The 18,049-nt window shown below is 47.1% G+C and overlaps 1 pseudogene; it reads left to right on the forward strand.

Annotated features, from left to right (window-relative positions):
* The window catches only part of LOC139833735 (uncharacterized), a 43,394-nt pseudogene extending 39,761 nt beyond the window's left edge, over positions 1 to 3,633 (forward strand).
* The last annotated feature ends 14,416 nt before the right edge of the window (positions 3,634 to 18,049 follow it).

Raw genomic sequence — 18,049 nt, forward strand, 5'->3', positions numbered from 1 at the left:
CGGCACCAAAAAAACCCTCTTTTCCTGTAGCAATGTCTTCCTCTTCCTCCTCCTCATCGGGCCTCTCTTTTCAGTCCTCCTTCTCCAGCAACGACCTTCCCCCAGCCGCCATCGGGTCGGACGACGACCTGTCAATGACTGACGGGGAAGTGGACCTCCGGTTCCTTGTCGAAGGGGAACTGGAGGGCGAGAGCGAGGACGACCTCCACTCCTGGGTGAGCTTTACCTCCTTTGACGAGGAGGAGGACGAGGAAGAAGAGGAGGAAGAGGAGGAGGATGACTCCTCCTCCGCCAGATACCCACCGGAAAAACGCTTCCGAGCTTGGTCGGAAAGCGACGACGATGATGATGACGAGGAAGAAGAAGCCCCGGCTGAGGGCTGGGGCAGCAGCGACGAGGAGTTCTCCGGAAGCAGCGCCGACGGCAGTTACGACGCCGACGACGAGGCCAGCGAGGATTAGTAGTATTGGATTAGTAGTTCTTGAGCAATCGGCTTTTCTTTTGTTCTTCCTTTCTTGAGCAATCGGCTCTTCATTGTAAAAAACCCCTCTTATTAATGAAGAAGTGCTTTCAATTAATTTTGCCGATAGTCAAAGTCAGACAATCCCCAAAAGAGCCGATGGCATCGCATCGGCCTTTACCATAAATGCGAGTAAGGCCAACCCAGTTGCCCCTTCAAACGGTAACCTGCGACCTCCGTCTGAGAAAGCAAACTCAGATCCCCAAATCGCCGCCCGAGCAGATCCAACTCACGGCCACACGAATCTCAGATCTCAACCGCGCCATTCCAACTCCACAGCGCATCCAATGGCGGAATCATCCAACACCAACGCCACGGTCTCCGGTCTGAAGGTAATCCTTAACCGCCCCTCGCCATCCGAGTAAATGTTAGGATTAACAGCAGACACCTGAATTAATATCCTATTTCGTTATTAATTTTAGGTTTCAGACATCCTGCTGCCGCACCCTTCTCTCCCAAATTCTATGTGTCTTGGCCCTCGCTCTTCCGAGAGTCCCGCTTGCTTAATCTCATGCGAGGCCAACAGAATCCCCTTCGTGAACAAGAATTTATATCTGACTTCCTGGGCCGACTGCCTGCGAGCCTGGCCTAATCCTCCTGAGGGTTGGGTAGCATGGTACAGTCGAGTGTCTAAAACTCATTATGCCACCTGGGAAACTATAGGGATAGCCGATGCCTTGTCATTATCATTGTCTCCTCTTGAGAAGAATGAGAATATTCTGAAAACCATCGGCTACTTCTGGTCTGACGCACTGAATTGCTTCATGTTTGGCCACGGCCCCATGACACCAACTCTGTTAGACGTGGCCATGATCACAGGCCTAGACATTGCATCCCCATGCCCTTCTGCTTTTATGCTGCCAAAGGTTCCTTTCACTCTCTCCTCCAAAACAGAGTGTACAAGCTGGGGTGCCTACCTCAGGCGTTACATGAAAACCAAAGGCCCTGTGACAGAGAAAGAACACACGGCCTTCCTGAACTTCTGGTTGGAGCACTTCATATTCCGTGGCCCTTCACTCGCCCCAACCAAGAATTACCTCTCCTTGGCCTATGAACTCGCCAAAGGCACTCAGCTTGGCATCGGCAAATTATTCCTTGGAGAGGTCTACCGATCTCTTCAACTGATGTCTGTCAAACTGTTCTCCCAAAAAACAGTTAAAACAGGAGGCCCCTGGTGGTTTATTCAGCTATGGGCTCAGCTGTACTTCCAAAACCAGATCCCCAGCTTTCCAACTTTGGCCACCTGCACCTTCCCAAATGCTAGTGGGAAGCAGATCCGATGCACCAGCTACGGCCAAGTTCTGTATAGCCTCCCAGGCAGCAGGCTGATCCCTAAGGAAGCATCAGAGTGGTTCAAAACTTTCTTCCAAGGCTTGGACAATCCTCTGTTCTTTCCTTACACTGAATCTGAAAATTTTGAGAACCCAGTTTCCTTCAGGTTGGACAGCTTTGCCGATGACCCCAGCACTCGGCACTTGTACTCTATCATGATCCGCCCTTGCTTTCTTCCAGTTGGCATGAGTACCTCAAACAGGATCATCAAGCCTGGTTATGAGTCTTACCAGCCGGTGGTAGTGGGCCGGCAGTTTGGTCTCGGGCAAGTGTCCCCACACTTCTTTCTTCACCACCTGACAGAAAGCAGAGCTGAACTGCCTGACATCCTCACTGGCCAGAGGTGCTATTCCTTCTTTGACGCTCTGGCCATTCCAATTCCTCACAACCTTCGTTTCACCACCACTACCGATGGTTTTGAGACTTGGTGGTCCATGTGGAAGACCCACGCCTTCAGAAGAGCTCTAGGACCGTTGCTGAAGCAACTTGATGCTGAATACGCTGTTCCTGCAGACCAGGTACCATTACTTATAAATTTCTTGCAATGGCTCACGATGATTGTCTGTAACCTGGTTCTATTTCCTTGCAGCAGCAAGATGGCCCAGAACCCACGCAATCCGATGGCTCCCCCTTCAAATTCCTTCCACCAGCTCCGGTGGTTCTCTTCTGCCAGAGCTCGCCACCCCTGAAGAAGGTTATGATGCAGGGTCAGCCGATTTCTCTGAAATCGGCTTCCAAGAGTAGAGCATCATCGGGGCCAGCTGCCCCCCGAGCCTCAATCCAGGCGAGGAAAGCAGTGAGGAAAGTAGCTGCTAGGAAGACATTGAAGCGCCAGGCCCCTACTCCTGCTCAAGAAATCCTGCACGTAAGCTGATCTATGTCTTGACTAATTTCATCTGTCCTTCTAGGCTTTTGCAACATGCTTGTATTTCTTTTACAGACCTCCACCGAGGAGAACCCCAGCGAGGAGACACAGTCCAGTCGAAGGGATTCGAGCTCAGGTGATTCTGGGAGAACCACCACACAGAGCCAGATGGACTTGCCATTGTCGGCCTCCAAGAAAAGGTCAGCTCCCGAACCTGCTGCTTCTCAAGCTCCGATCAGAACAGGGCTACGTATGAAGAGTCGATGCGTCAAGAGGGCTCGCAAAGAACCATGAGCTTCTTCACCAAGCCAGGAGGTTTCGAATGTAATCACCTCCCTTGGTTAATATTCCACATTATCCCATCGCTACTCGGATCGGCTAACCATTTCCCTTGTAGACTGATGACACCTTTAGTGGGGACGTTGAAGAGATGGTGATGCCATCCGCCACCCTGGATCTAGCAACTTCAACGATCGTGGCCGACAAGGTGGCCAACCTAGCCAAGTCCACAGCAAAGCCGATTACCACAACATCGGCTGTCCCTCCTGTCTTAGGAGAGGTATGCTCCATTCCCTTGGCTCTACCCTTTTCTTTGTTGTATACTAATGTTGTCCTTGTTCGTCTGTCAGGGTTGTGATCTCTCAAGCTTGCTGACGTTCGACCCTGAGTCCATTGAACCAGCTACTTCCAGGGCAGGTGAAGAGCCAAGACCTAGCATGACCCATGGCCAACTCCAGCGCCTCAAGGCTTTGCTCTCCTCCTCAGTTGAGACCTTGGTTGAAAACCCTGAGGAGGTAACGGGGATTCTCGAAGACATTCAGCCTCATCTCCCGGTGACACTGCAGGTGAAACTTTGGCCAGCTGTGACCTTGTTGGTCTTCAGGTCAAGGGTGCAGTCGGCTCGTCAGAGAATTAACCTCCGCCATGCCCAACTGCCGTTGAGAGCCGATATTGCAGACAAGTGTCAACGGCTCAACGAGAAAAAGGCTGCCTTGGACGCCAGAACTGACACCTCTGCCAGCAGTGCCGAACTCGAGACCCTGCGTAAAGAACTGGAGAACCTTGAAGAGAGGGTCAGGGTGACCAAGCAGCTTATCCAAGACAAGGAAGCTCTTATTGCCCTCTCTCAAGAGGAAGCAAAAGGCCTCACAGCTGATCTGAAGACTGATCTGGCTGAAATACGTGCTCTGAACAGTCAGCTGGTGACGGGCAAAGATGAGGACGACGAGGCTGAGATCGCCGAGGTGGATCGTATCCGTGCTGACGCCCTTCACGCCCTCGACGTGTTCCTTCAGTAGAGCCTTTGTGTGTAAACTGATAAATACTCTAGAGTCGATGGCTATGCATCGGCTTTTTATTCTGAAGTCGATGTCTGTGCATCGGCTGTACTTGTATACTGTTGTCTCTTTTTTTTACTGGCCGATTTTTTGTATGGTATCGGCCCCCACATTTCATTGTCCATGTATCGCACATGTTTATCCGTTTAGGTGCCCCCCCCGAGCCGAATCTGTCAGGTAACTGCAGATATCGGCTCTGTAGTCATCCACAGAACTGTACCTGAACATCGGCTCCGTCAGGACCAATGTCGACTTTTTCTAGCTCATCAGCCGATGTAAACCCATACCCTAGCTTTCCGTCCCCTGTTAGATCGATGCTCAACACAGGCAAAACGTATGGCGAGGATAATATGGGCCGATTGCTGGAATCGGCCCCCACTTTGGTTGCGTTGCTCAATGAAGGTTTACATCTTGTTCGTGCTTTACTACGACTACGTGACATGCTTGAGACAAGATCATCACCTTTTATTTTTTGGGGCCGATCGCATGGATCGGCCTTGCCACGTACGTCCATAGTCTTTGCTCTTGTTACACAGTCAGGCCGGTGGATAAGACCAGCCTTACCCCGTTTTTTGTCATGTCAATGCGCTCACAGTCGTCCAAAGTGACTCCGGAGAGTGGCTCTTGGCCTGCCGCCTCCCAAATGTTCATGCCAGCCGTTGAGATCTCGGCTGAGTCATCGGCGTGGACGACCTCTACTTCATCTCCATCCCACTGTATTAAGCATTGATGCATCGTGGATGGAATGCAGCAGTTGGCGTGAATCCAATCTTTTCCTAGCAGGACAGCGTAGGTGCTCTTGCTATCGACAATGAAGAATGTCGTAGGGATGGTCTTCCTTCCTACGGTCAGATCCACGTTCAGAACACCTTGTGCTTCTGATGCTTGGCCGTTGAAATCGCTTAATGTGACATTGGTCTTGATCAGATCCGAGCTAGAGCGTCCCAGACGACGTAGCATGGAGTATGGCATGATGTTGACTGCCGCTCCGGTGTCGACCAGCATCTTGTTGACCGGCTGCCCATTGATATAACCTCGTAAGTACAGGGCCTTCAGGTGTCTGTAACTTCTTTCTCGTGGCTTCTCAAAGATAACCGGCCTTGGGCCGCAGTCAAGTTGTGCCACAGGTGTCTCTTCGGTTCTAGGAGCACAAAACTCCGCCGGAAGAATGAACACCATGTTGGTGCCAGCCGATGTCTCATCATCGGCTTTCTTTTGTTTGGGGCGCCACTCCTTCTTCTGTGGTCGACCCTCCTCGTCCAGAGTTCGCTGAATTTTCGCGGCTAGATCAGGCCGCGCTTTCCTCAACGTATGCAGGTATAACCTTTCAGCTTCCTCCAAGCAACGTAGTCGCTGAACCCTACGTTTTTGGGAGTGGCTGAGTCCATCAGGGCACCACCTTGGACGGTGGTATTTATCTTCTTCTTCTTCTTCTTCGTCTTCAAATTCTTCGAGATCTTCCACCCGAGAGGACTCAGCTTGCTTGTTCCGAGATGGGAGAGGTCCTAGACGCTTGAACACTGACACGTCTCCTGTGCCCTTCTTCTTCTGCCTACATTCTGGGCAGTTGCCGATTGTGGGCAATCGGCTCATTCCTGAATCCCAGCAGTGTTTGAAGAAGGGACAATCCCAGTGCCTGTCCACGTCATCCTGCTCTCTTGAATTTTCCTTGGCATGGCGCTCATATCTTTCATCGTCCCGATCATGCTGACGATATTTCCTGGCGTCCCTGCTAGCCCGACGATCTCTTTCGTCGTCGTCGTTGTATCGCCGGCGTTGGTCGTACTGACGCTCATATTTGTTGAGGAGATGATCAGAGAGAGGTCGCTGATATCGCACATTCTTCACTTCTCCCTCTGTGATGTAGCGCTTGCCATCGTGTCGGGGCCGGTCGCGCGGAACGGCCTCCTCCTTGTCCTTGTCACGAGAGCGGCTGCCCTCGTCTCTGTCCTTACCAGGGTGGTGCACAGGCCCGACCATGTTAATACTGAACGAGAAACCTGGCTGGCACCTCCCGGGGTAAGTGCACTCCACCATGTTAACGGCGGGAAAGGGGTGCGTGTCGACTTTCATGGCGTACTGGCTGAAAATTAGACGCCCTTGTTCTATCGCCATTTGGATCTGCTGACGCCACACCCTGCAGTCGTTGGTGGTATGGGTGAACGTGTTATGCCACTTGCAATATGGCTTTCCGTTCAGCTCTTGCGCCGTAGGGATTTTATGGCCTTCGGGTAACTTCAGCTGCTTCTCCTTAAGTAAGAGGTCAAAAATCTGCTCGGCTTTGCTTACGTCGAAGTCAAACCCTCTTGGAGGACCTTGTGGCTTAACCCACTTGCAGGACACGGGGCTTGCCCCCCGAGCCCATTCAGCCACCGCTACCTCCTGATCTCCAGCAGAGTCTTCACCTTCCTCTGTCTCAACCAGGACTACTGCGCGCTTGAACTTGTCCTGGTACAACTCTGGGTGGCGCTGTTCATATAATGATAGTTTCTGAACCATATGCGCCAGTGAAGCGTACTCTGCTTGGGAAGCCATATCCTTGATCGGCGATGCGAGACCCACCACCGCCAGCTCGACTGCTTCCTTTTCAGTCAAGCGAGCCGAATAGCATTGGTTCCTGATGGTCCTGAAGCGTTGGATGTATTCTGACACTGTTTCTCCGCGCTTCTGCCGTACTTGTGCTAGATCGGCAATGCCAGCCTCGGAAGCCTCTGAGTGATACTGCATGTGGAACTGCTCTTCCATCTGCTTCCAAGTCCGGATTGAATCTGGTGGCAGCGAGGTGTACCACCCGAAAGCCGATCCTGTGAGGGACTGTGCGAAGAACCTCACACGTAATGGGTCCGATGCTGAGATCGTGCCCAACTGCGCCAAATATCGGCTCACATGCTCGATTGAACTGGAGCCTTCTGACCCGCTAAACTTGGAGAATTCAGGGAGCCGATATTTGGGTGGTAGTGGGATCAAATCGTACTCGTTGGGGTACAGCTTGAAATAGCCGATTGTCCTCCTTTTCGGCACCATGCCGAACTGGTCTCTTAAGATTGCACTGATCTGATCCACGGTGCTAGCTGCAGGAGTCGAGCTTTGAAGATTCGCTGGAGTGGCATACTTAGCTAGCCACGCCTGCTTCTCAAGATCTGAGCTAGCTGCAGGAGTCGAGCTTTGAAGATTCGTTGGAGTGGCATACTTAGCTAGCCACGCCTGCTTCTCAAGGTCAGGTCCAGAAGCCCCTCCTGCTGTTCCAGAAGTCCCTGCTGTTGTAGTCTGGTTTGTGCGTGCCCAGCTACTGCAGTCTGGCACATATGCGCACATGTATCCGTGCGGGATCTCCTTAGGCGCTTCGTACAAGAACTGGTAATCACTAGGATCGCCACCGATCTTGTAGACAACGTATGCCGGTGAATTCGGCACTTCTGGTGCTGCCAGCGCGAATGGCAGTGGTGGTCCGGTCTGGAGTGGTATCTCTCCTTGGTGAGTCCCTAGAGCAGGTCCTGATGGAGAGTACTGATGTTTCATGATTTCCTGGACCACGCGAAGCGCGACACGCTCCAAAGCGTTCACCAGGCTCTCAGAATGGCGGTGTAGCGAATGAGCTACCATGTGATTCACCTCCTGACGCAGAGACCTGGTGCGTTCTTCTGAAGGAGTAGACAGGTCCACTCCATCGAGCGCGCGTTCAGGTGAGAACCCTTTCCACCTGATGCCGTGTGAGCGGGTTCTCTGGAAAGAGCCGATGAGTTCGGCTTCGAAGAGAGCTTTGACATCGTCATACTTTTTCTTGAGCTCCTCCGTCAGATCCTCGTACGTGACTGGATCTTCCGCCATCTCTGATGCGGATGATGATGCAGTTGATGTTGAAGACAGTCCCACCAGGCGTGCCAGAATGTGTTGGCCACCAAAACCCACCGGCGAGTAGCGACGGGCAACACGTAGAGCCGGGAGGCTCCCAGAACTGCGGCTGGCCCTGGTCCCTCGAGCGACGGCCCACAAAGCTCCGGCACGCACGTCCGATGCTGGTGCAAGGGCGTGCCACCTGACCTATACCTGGTCAGGAAGGTGATGGATTGCTTCGCTTAGTTTCCTGCATGGCATACACGTAAACATTAAATACGAGCCTCGATCGGCTCTCAGGTTGTCCTGTGAATCGGCTCTAGGAGCCGATCCACCCATGATTCGTATGAGGTCTACGATAACATGGTGATCCTGCTTGATCAATATTAAGCTAAACGATCTAGGGTTTTCACCACATAACCGGAACGTCCTACACGTAATTGAGCCTGGCAGCCACGCAAGATAATAGTAAACCAGCCTTAGATAAGGCCTAAAAACCAACATGGAGTTGATTCCCGGAACATCTTCTCTAGGGCCCGCAAACTACACCCTACGTACTACTGGATCCTTCAACCCGTTTGCAAGGCCTAAACTATGTAGATATCAAACTAATCCTTGAAGAACAAGGAGCAATCGTAACAGATCGGATCTACTGAACAATGACTAAGCAAGGTGCCACCCTCGCACCTCAGATCGGTACGAGGGTGGCTAGATAGCTAGAGGTAGCATGGCTAAGCAAATACATCAAGAAAGTACTGATGCTAACCCTAACATATCTATGATAACTACGTTGCTCGCCATCAAAAAGGCTTCAGCACGAGCAACACATGAACAACGAATAAACTTGATACTGCCTAGATCGCGAGATGCGATCTAGGCAGCATGGTGCTTACCCGGAAGAAACCCTCGAAATAAGGGGTGGCGATGCGCCTAGATTGATTTGTTGTGAACGTGATTTCCCTCTTTCTCAAGAACCCTAGATACATATTTATAGTCCGTAGACTTGCTAACGTGGGAATAATCCCAACCGTGCACGAGCTAAACTCCTTTAATCCTAACCGACACGTATCCTACTATATTTACAGATACACGGGCAATTTAGCCCAAACTCTTATACAAGGCCGATTCATGCATATTTTCCGTGCATATTCTCCAAGCCCATCTTAATCACGGCCCACCTCTGATCCGGTTAAATTCTGGTGATAACAAGTTCCTATTGTGGAATATTGAAGAAGTGGACCTATGGAGGCTAGCTTGGTGATGTACTAGCCCCATAGGTCATTGGGAGCCTCCTTGTGGTGTGGAGCTCGCCCCAACCTTGTGAAGGAATCACCGCCTCGACTGGTGCCTTAGTGGAGAAGGGGGAGCACCTTCATGGAGCTCTCTCGAGGAAGAAGGTGAGGCCTTCCTTCGTGGTGTGGCCTTCTAGCCTCTTGTGTGAGGCTAGCACCTCCTCAACGCAGACGTACTCCCTATTGTGGGAGGAACTGCGCGAAACATACCTCGCCTCGTCTCCGCGCCCTCCGGTTGTCTCGCTCCTTACTCTCACTATCTTGTTGATTCCTTTGCTTGTTGCACTTGTCCTAGGATCATTGTAGGAACACCGCTATTGCTAAAGCTATCACATTTACCTTCTGTTGCACTAAAAATTGAAAAAGGCTAAAACTTGACGTAGCGCCCATTCACCCCCCCTCTTGTTCGCTACGATCCATTCAAGGTAGGCAAACTCCTAGCCATCTTCTTTGTCAAGAGAAGACGCATCAAGCCTTGATACGTCTCCGACGTATCGATAATTTCTTATGTTCCATGCCACATTATTGATGATGTCTACATGTTTTATGCACACTTTATGTCATATTCATGCATTTTCTGGAACTAACCTATTAACAAGATGCCGAAGTGCCAGTTACTGTTTTCTGCTGTTTTTGGTTTCAGAAATCCTAGTAAGGAAATATTCTCGGAATTGGACGAAATCAACGCCCAGGGTCCTATTTTGCCACGAAGCTTCCAGAAGACCGAAGAGTCAACGAAGTGGGGCCACGAGGTGGCCAGGAGGGTAGGCGGCGCGGCCCCACCCTTGGCCGCGCCGACCTATCTCCTGGGCCCCTCGTGACGCCCCCTGACCTACCCTTCCGCCTACAAATAGCCTTCGTCGCGAAACCCCCAGTACCGAGAGCCACGATACGGAAAACCTTCCAGAGACGCCGCCGCCGCCAATCCCATCTCGGGGGATTCAGGAGATCACCTCCGGCACCCTGCCGGAGAGGGGAATCATCTCCCGGAGGACTCTACGCCGCCATGGTCGCCTCCGGAGTGATGTGTGAGTAGTCTACCCCTGGACTATGGGTCCATAGCAGTAGCTAGATGGTTGTCTTCTCCTCATTGTGCTTAATTGTCGGGTCTTGTGAGCTGCCGAACATGATCAAGATCATCTATCTGTAATTCTATATGTTGTGTTTGTTGGGATCCGATGAATAGAGAATACTATGTTATGTTGATTATCAATTCATGTCTATGTGTTGTTTATGATCTTGCATGCTCTCCGTTATTAGTAGAGGCTCTGGCCAAGTTTTTGCTAGTAACTCCAAGAGGGGGTATTTATGCTCGATAGTGGGTTCATGCCTTCGTGAATCTGGGGAAGTGACAGAAATCTCTAAGGTTATGGATGTGCTGTTGCCACTAGGGATAAAACATTGATGCTATGTCCGAGGATGTAGTTATTGATTACATTACGCGCAATACTTAATGCAATTGTCTGTTGTTAGCAACTTAATACTGGAGGGGGTTCGGATGATAACCTGAAGGTGGACTTTTTAGGCATAGATGCATGCTGGATAGCGGTCTATGTACTTTGTCGTAATGCCCAATTAAATCTCACTATACTCATCATAATATGTATGTGCATGGTCATGCCCTCTTTATTTGTCAATTGCCCAACTGTAATTTGTTCACCCAACATGCTATTTATCTTATGGGAGAGACACCTCTAGTGAACTGTGGACCCCGGTCCAATTCTCTATACTGAAATACAATCTACTGCAATACTTGTTCTACTGTTTTCTGCAATCAATCATCATCCACACTATACATCTAATCCTTTGTTACAGCAAGCCGGTGAGATTGACAACCTCACTGTTTCGTTGGGGCAAAGTACTTGGTTTGTGTTGTGCAGGTTCCACGTTGGCGCCGGAATCCCTGGTGTTGCGCCACACTACATCTCGCCACCATCAACCTTCAACGTGCTTCTTGACTCCTACTGGTTCGATAAACCTTGGTTTCTAACTGAGGGAAACTTACTGTTGTACGCATCACACCTTTCACTTGGGGTTCCCAACGGTCGCGTGCTGTACGCGTGTCAAGCTAAATTTCTGGCGCCGTTGCCGGGGATCTGAAGAAAAGTTACACCATAAAGATCTCTAACTCCCACGTCAACTACACGCTAGCAAGTAAATTTCTGGCGCCGTTGCCGGGGAGATCAAGACACGCTGCAAGGGGAGTCTCCACATCGCAATCTCTTTACTTTGTTTTTGTCTTGCTTAGTTTTATTTACTACTTTGTTTGCTGCACTAAATCAAAACACAAAAAAATTAGTTGCTAGTTTTACTTTATTTGCTATCTTGTTTGCTATATCAAAAACACAAAAAAATTAGTTACTCGCATTTACTTTACTTATTTCATTATGTTTCCTTTTAATTTTATCGTAAAAAACATGCCGGTAGGGCGCGGGTCTATAATTGGGAGAAATAATATAGAAGAATTTTTCAACCATGTTAGTACCGTTGATGATTTTGAAGATAGACACTTGGTAGACCTTGCTCCTACTTATGAAATTGCCGCTGCTGCGTTAGTTCGTATGATGGAAACTAAATTTGTTAATCTCAATCCTATAATCCAACACATGTTTCTTACACTCGGTGATATGGAAGAAGGGGAAAAGAAAGATTTTGTTTTAGAAACCCTTCTTAGAGAATTTGGTGGTATAGCAAGAGAGGCTAGAAAGGTCTTTGCTAAATATAATATGCTTGGTTCTTATAACAATTTTGTTAGTCTCCTTGAAAAAATGGACATGGAGAGAATAAGGTACACTAATAATATTAATGATGGTGGGGAGATCAAAGCACCAATACCATGCAAGCTCCTAGCGATGAATGATGCACTAGAAAATAACTATGCTTGGCTTGTTCCTGAAAATCTGTTTGATGAGAGTAGCAAGCCCAAGACTAATGAAAAGGGAGACGCTAAACCTTATGTATCCAATATACTATGCATGGTTGAGAAAACTCCAAACCCCGCTGTAGATGCACCATCCTTCGATAATACTTGATATACACTGTCTGCGCCTAGCTGAAAGGCGTTAAAGAAAAGCGCTTATGGGAGACAACCCATGTTCTTTACTACAGTACTTTGTTTTATATTTGTGTCTTGGAAGTTGATTACTACTGTAGCAACCTCTCCTTATCTTAGTTTAGTGTTTTATTGTGCCAAGTAAAGTCGTTGATAGCAAGGTTCATACTAGATTTGGATTACTGCGCAGAAACAGATTTCTTTGCTGTCACGAATCTGGGCAAAATTCTCTGTAGGTAACTCATAAAATTATGCCAATTTACGTGAGTGATCCTCAGATATGTACGCAAATTTCATTCAATTTTAGCATTTTCATTTGAGCAAGTCTGGTGCCTCAATAAAATTCGTCATTACAAACTGTTCTGTTTTGACAGATTCTGCCTTTTATTTCGCATTGCCTGTTTTGTTATGTTTGATGGATATTTCGATTCCATTGACTTTCAGTAGCTTTGTGCAATGTCCAGAAGTGTTAAGAATGATTATTTCACCTCTGAACATGTATATTTTGATTGTGCACTAACCCTCTAATGAGTTGTTTTGAGTTTGGTGTGGAGGAAGTTTTCAAGGATCAAGAGAGGGAGATGATACAACATGATCAAGGAGAGTGAAAGCTCTAAGCTTGGGGATGCCCCGGTGGTTCACCCCTGCATATATCAAGAAGACTCAAGCGTCTAAGTTTGGGGATGCCCAAGGCATCCCCTTCTTCATCGACAACATTATCAGGTTCCTCCCCTGAAACTATATTTTTATTCCATCACATCTTATGTGCTTTGCTTGGAGCGTCGGTTTTTTTTTGTTTTTGTTTTGTTTGAATAAAATGGATCCTAGCATTCTTTGTGTGGGAGAGAGACACGCTCCGCTGTAGCATATGGACAAGTATGTCCTTAGGCTCTACTCATAATATTCATGGCAAAGTTTCTTCTTCGTTAAATTGTTGTATGGTTGGAAACGGGAAATGTTGCATGTGGTAGTGTATAATAAAATACTTGTAGAACATTGAGCTTTGATAACTTGATTATTTTCAAATGTTTTGAGGTATTTAGATGGTAAGGCTTGCTGGATAAATAAGTTAAAATTAGTAGTGGATTGTTGTCTTTAAGCTTGTGCCGTACTACAAACTCTATTTAAATAGTTGAAGGCGTAGTTGGACTTGATAGCTTTCCATGTCTGAGAGTTCATCGTAATAACTAAGTTGTGCTGAAGGTCGAGGGAGCTAGCGGGGTACTTGTGCCACCGTGAACGGCCCTCCTTGGAGTAAATTTTAATCATGCTCTTAATGATGAACCTGCTAGTTGTTTGCAATAAGCTTGTGAGTTCTTTTTGACTAATGTTAAGCTACGGTTTTTGGCACTTCCACCATCCAAATTTGCTAGCCTCTTCGGTACTGTGCATTGCCTTTTGCTCACGTTGAGAATTGTGCATACTTCGCCAGTACATCCAAACCCGTGGGAGAACTTTCTCTTGTTCTCCTACACATAAGCCCATACATCTCCTCAAAACAGCCACCATACCTACCTACCACAGCATTTCCATAGCTGTTCCGAGATATATTGCCATGCAACATCCATTTTTACATTACATGCCATGTTGTCATTTATTATTTATATATTGCTTTGCATGATCATATACAGCTGATGTGTGGTTTACCCATGTTACGCTAGATCATTGCACATCCTGCTACACTGGCAGAGGCATACATTTTCATACATCATGTTTCATTCGTTATGACTTATTTGTACCAAAAAGTGTGTTGTCATATTAGGATGTTGCCCCTAAAAATGAAAAGAGCCGTGGAGGCCATCAAAAAGAAAAAAAAAGAAGAAAGAAAAAAAATGAAAAGAAAGAAAAAAAAGAAAAAAGGAAAAAGAAGAGAATAAAGAAAAAGGGGCAGCATTACTATCTTTTATCCACACTTGTGCTCATGTTTTAGCACCCGCATTATTCATAGTCATCATTTGTGCTCATGTTTAGCACCTACATTCATATGAGAGAGTTTTCATGTTTTACTAGTATAACTATGTGGGGAATTTACACTATAGAACTTGGGTTGTATATTCCAATGATGAGCCTCCTCAAAAGTGCTCTAGGTCTTCGTGAGCAACCAAGTTGGATTCACCCCCACTAGTTCCATTGGAGAGCTTTCATACACATATAGCTCTATGTGCATCCGTTGCATGGCAATCACTACTCCTTGCATAGCATCGATCATAAGGCTTCCTCTTGTCTAATGGTCATTTACAGATTTGCAAGCCTTTCTTCCATTTGGCCTTCCAAACCCCCATTAACGTTCTTTATACCATAACATCCTGGTGCTAATACCAAATGCTTGCGCTCGCCGGTTGAGTAGATTTCGAAACAGTTGATTCATGACGTTCATGTTTATGTTTACTTGACTGAATCCTTCTTATGATGTGAAAATTTACTTTATGCTTGGAATGAAGGATAGAACTTCTATGCTGAATACTTAATACATCTTTAATGAACTTTGTACGGTTGCATGTCTTTAAAGCCATAGTTCATGAAAACTTCTAGCTTGTTTAACTCTTGCATTATCATCTCTTATATCAATATAGATACTTGCTTTGAATGATTTGATCTCAGCTCATATGCTTACAATAGTATGATCAAGGTTATGACGGCATGTCACTCCAGAAATTATCTTTGTTTATCGTTTACCTGCTCGGGACGAGCAGAAACTAAGCTTGGGGATGCTGATACGTCTCCGACGTATCGATAATTTCTTATGTTCCATGCCACATTATTGATGATATCTACATGTTTTATGCACACTTTATATCATATTCGTGCATTTTCTGGAACTAACCTATTAACAAGATGCCGAAGTGCCGATTCTTTGTTTACGCTATTTTTGGTTTCAGAAATCCTAGTAAGGAAATATTCTCGGAATTGGACGAAATCAACGCCCAGGGTCCTATTTTGCCACGAAGCTTCCAGAAGACCGAAGAGTCAACGAAGTGGGGCCACGAGGTGGCCAGGAGGGTAGGTGGCGCGGCCCCACCCTTGGCCGCGCCGACCTATCTCCTGGGCCCCTCGTGACGCCCCCTGACCTACCCTTCCGCCTACAAATAGCCTTCGTCGCGAAACCCCCAGTACCGAGAGCCACGATACGGAAAACCTTCCAGAGACGCCGCCGCCGCCAATCCCATCTCGGGGGATTCAGGAGATCGCCTCCGGCACCCTGCCGGAGAGGGGAATCATCTCCCGGAGGACTCTACGCCGCCATGGTTGCCTCCAGAGTGATGTGTGAGTAGTCTACCCCTGGACTATGGGTCCATAGCAGTAGCTAGATGGTTGTCTTCTCCTCATTGTGCTTAATTGTCGGGTCTTGTGAGCTACCGAACATGATCAAGATCATCTATCTGTAATTCTATATGTTGTGTTTGTTGGGATCCGATGAATAGAGAATACTATGTTATGTTGATTATCAATTCATGTCTATGTGTTGTTTATGATCTTGCATGCTCTCCGTTATTAGTAGAGGCTCTGGCCAAGTTTTTGCTAGTAACTCCAAGAGGGGGTATTTATGCTCGATAGTGGGTTCATGCCTCCGTGAATCTGGGGAAGTGACAGAAATCTCTAAGGTTATGGATGTGCTGTTGCCACTAGGGATAAAACATTGATGCTATGTCCGAGGATGTAGTTATTGATTACATTACGCGCAATACTTAATGCAATTGTCTGTTGTTAGCAACTTAATACTGGAGGGGGTTCGGATGATAACCTGAAGGTGGACTTTTTAGGCATAGATGCATGCTGGATAGCGGTCTATGTACTTTGTCGTAATGCCCAATTAAATCTCACTATACTCATCATAATATGTATGTGCATGGTCATGCCCTCTTTATTTGTCAATTGCCCAACTGTAATTTGTTCACCCAACATGCCATTTATCTTATGGGAGAGACACCTCTAGTGAACTGTGGACCCCGGTCCAATTCTCTATATTGAAATACAATCTACTGCAATACTTGTTCTACTGTTTTCTTCAATCAATCATCATCCACACTATACATCTAATCCTTTGTTACAGCAAGCCGGTGAGATTGACAACCTCACTGTTTCGTTGGGGCAAAGTACTTGGTTTGTGTTGTGCAGGTTCCACGTTGGCGCCGGAATCCCTGGTGTTGCGCCGCACTACATCTCGCCGCCATCAACCTTCAACGTGCTTCTTGACTCCTACTGGTTCGATAAACCTTGGTTTCTAACTGAGGGAAACTTACTGCTGTACACATCACACCTTCCACTTGGGGTTCCCAACGGTCGCGTGCTGTACGCGTGTCAAGCCTCCCTCTCTCTCTCCCTCTCTCTCTCCCTCTCTCTCTAGTTATCCACCTCCGGAGTGATGTGTGAGTAGTTCACCCCTGGACTATGGGTCCATAGCAGTAGCTAGATGGTCGTCTTCTCCTAATTGTGCTATCATTGTTGGATCTTGTGAGCTGCCTAACATGATCAAGATCATCTATCTGTAATGCTACATGTTGCGTTTGTTGGGATCCGATGAATAGTGAATGCTATGTTATGTTGATTATCAATCTATCATCTATGTGTTGTTTATGATCTTGCATGCTCTCCGTTGCTAGTAGAGGCTCTGGCCAAGTTTTTGCTTGTAACTCCAAGAGGGAGTATTTATGCTCGATAGTGGGTTCATGCCTACACTAAATCTGGGACAGTGACAGAAAGTTCTAAGGTTGTGGATGTGCTGTTGCCACTAGGGATAAAACATCAATGCTATGTCTAAGGATATATTTGTTGATTACATTACACACCATACTTAATGCAATTTTTTGTTGTTTGCAACTTAATACTGGTGGGGGTTCGGATGATAACCTGAAGGTGGACTTTTTAGGCATAGATGCATGCTGGATAGCGGTCTATGTACTTTGTCGTAATGCCCAATTAAATCTCACACTACTCATCATAACATGTATGTGCATGGTCATGCCCTCTTTATTTGTCAATTGCCCAACTGTAATTTGTTCACCCAACATGCTTATTCTTATGGGAGAGACACCTCTAGTGAACTGTGGACCCCGGTCCATTCTTTTACATCGAATACAATCTACTGCAATACTCGTTCTACTGTTCTCTTCAAACATCATCATCCACACTATACATCTAATCCTTTGTTACAGCAAGCCGGTAAGATTGACAACCTCACTGTTACGTTGGGACAAAGTATCTTGGTTGTGTTGTGCAGGTTCCACGTTGGCGCCGGAATCCCTGGTGTTGCGCCGCACTACACTCCGCCGCCATCAACCTTCAACGTGCTTCTTGGCTCCTACTGGTTCAATAAACCTTGGTTTCTTACTGAGGGAAAACTTGCCGCTGTACGCATCACACCTTCCTTTTGGGGTTCCCAACGGGCACGTTAACTGCGCGCCAACATCACCCACTACCATTCGTTGACAACAACAAACACCTCTCAAAACTTTACTTTTATGCTCTCTATATGATTTCGAAACTTAAAAAGCTCTAGCACATGATTTAATCCCTGCTTCCCTCTGCGAAGGGCCTTTCTTTTACTTTATGTTGAGTCAGTTTACCTACTTCCTTCCATCTTAGAAGCAAACACTTGTGTCAACTATGCATTGATTCTTACATATTTTCTTATTTGCACCCATCATATTACTTTGTGTTCACAATTATCCATGAGATATGCATGTTGAAAGTTGAAAGCAACTGCTGAAACTTAAATCTTCCTTTGTGTTGCTTCGATGCCTTTACTTTGAATATATTGCTTTATGGGTTAACTCTTATGCAAGACTTATTGATGCTTGTCTTGAAAGTACTATTCAT

Source organism: Lolium perenne, chromosome 7 (assembly GCF_019359855.2).
Source record: "Lolium perenne isolate Kyuss_39 chromosome 7, Kyuss_2.0, whole genome shotgun sequence".
Classification (NCBI taxonomy): Eukaryota; Viridiplantae; Streptophyta; class Magnoliopsida; order Poales; family Poaceae; genus Lolium; species Lolium perenne.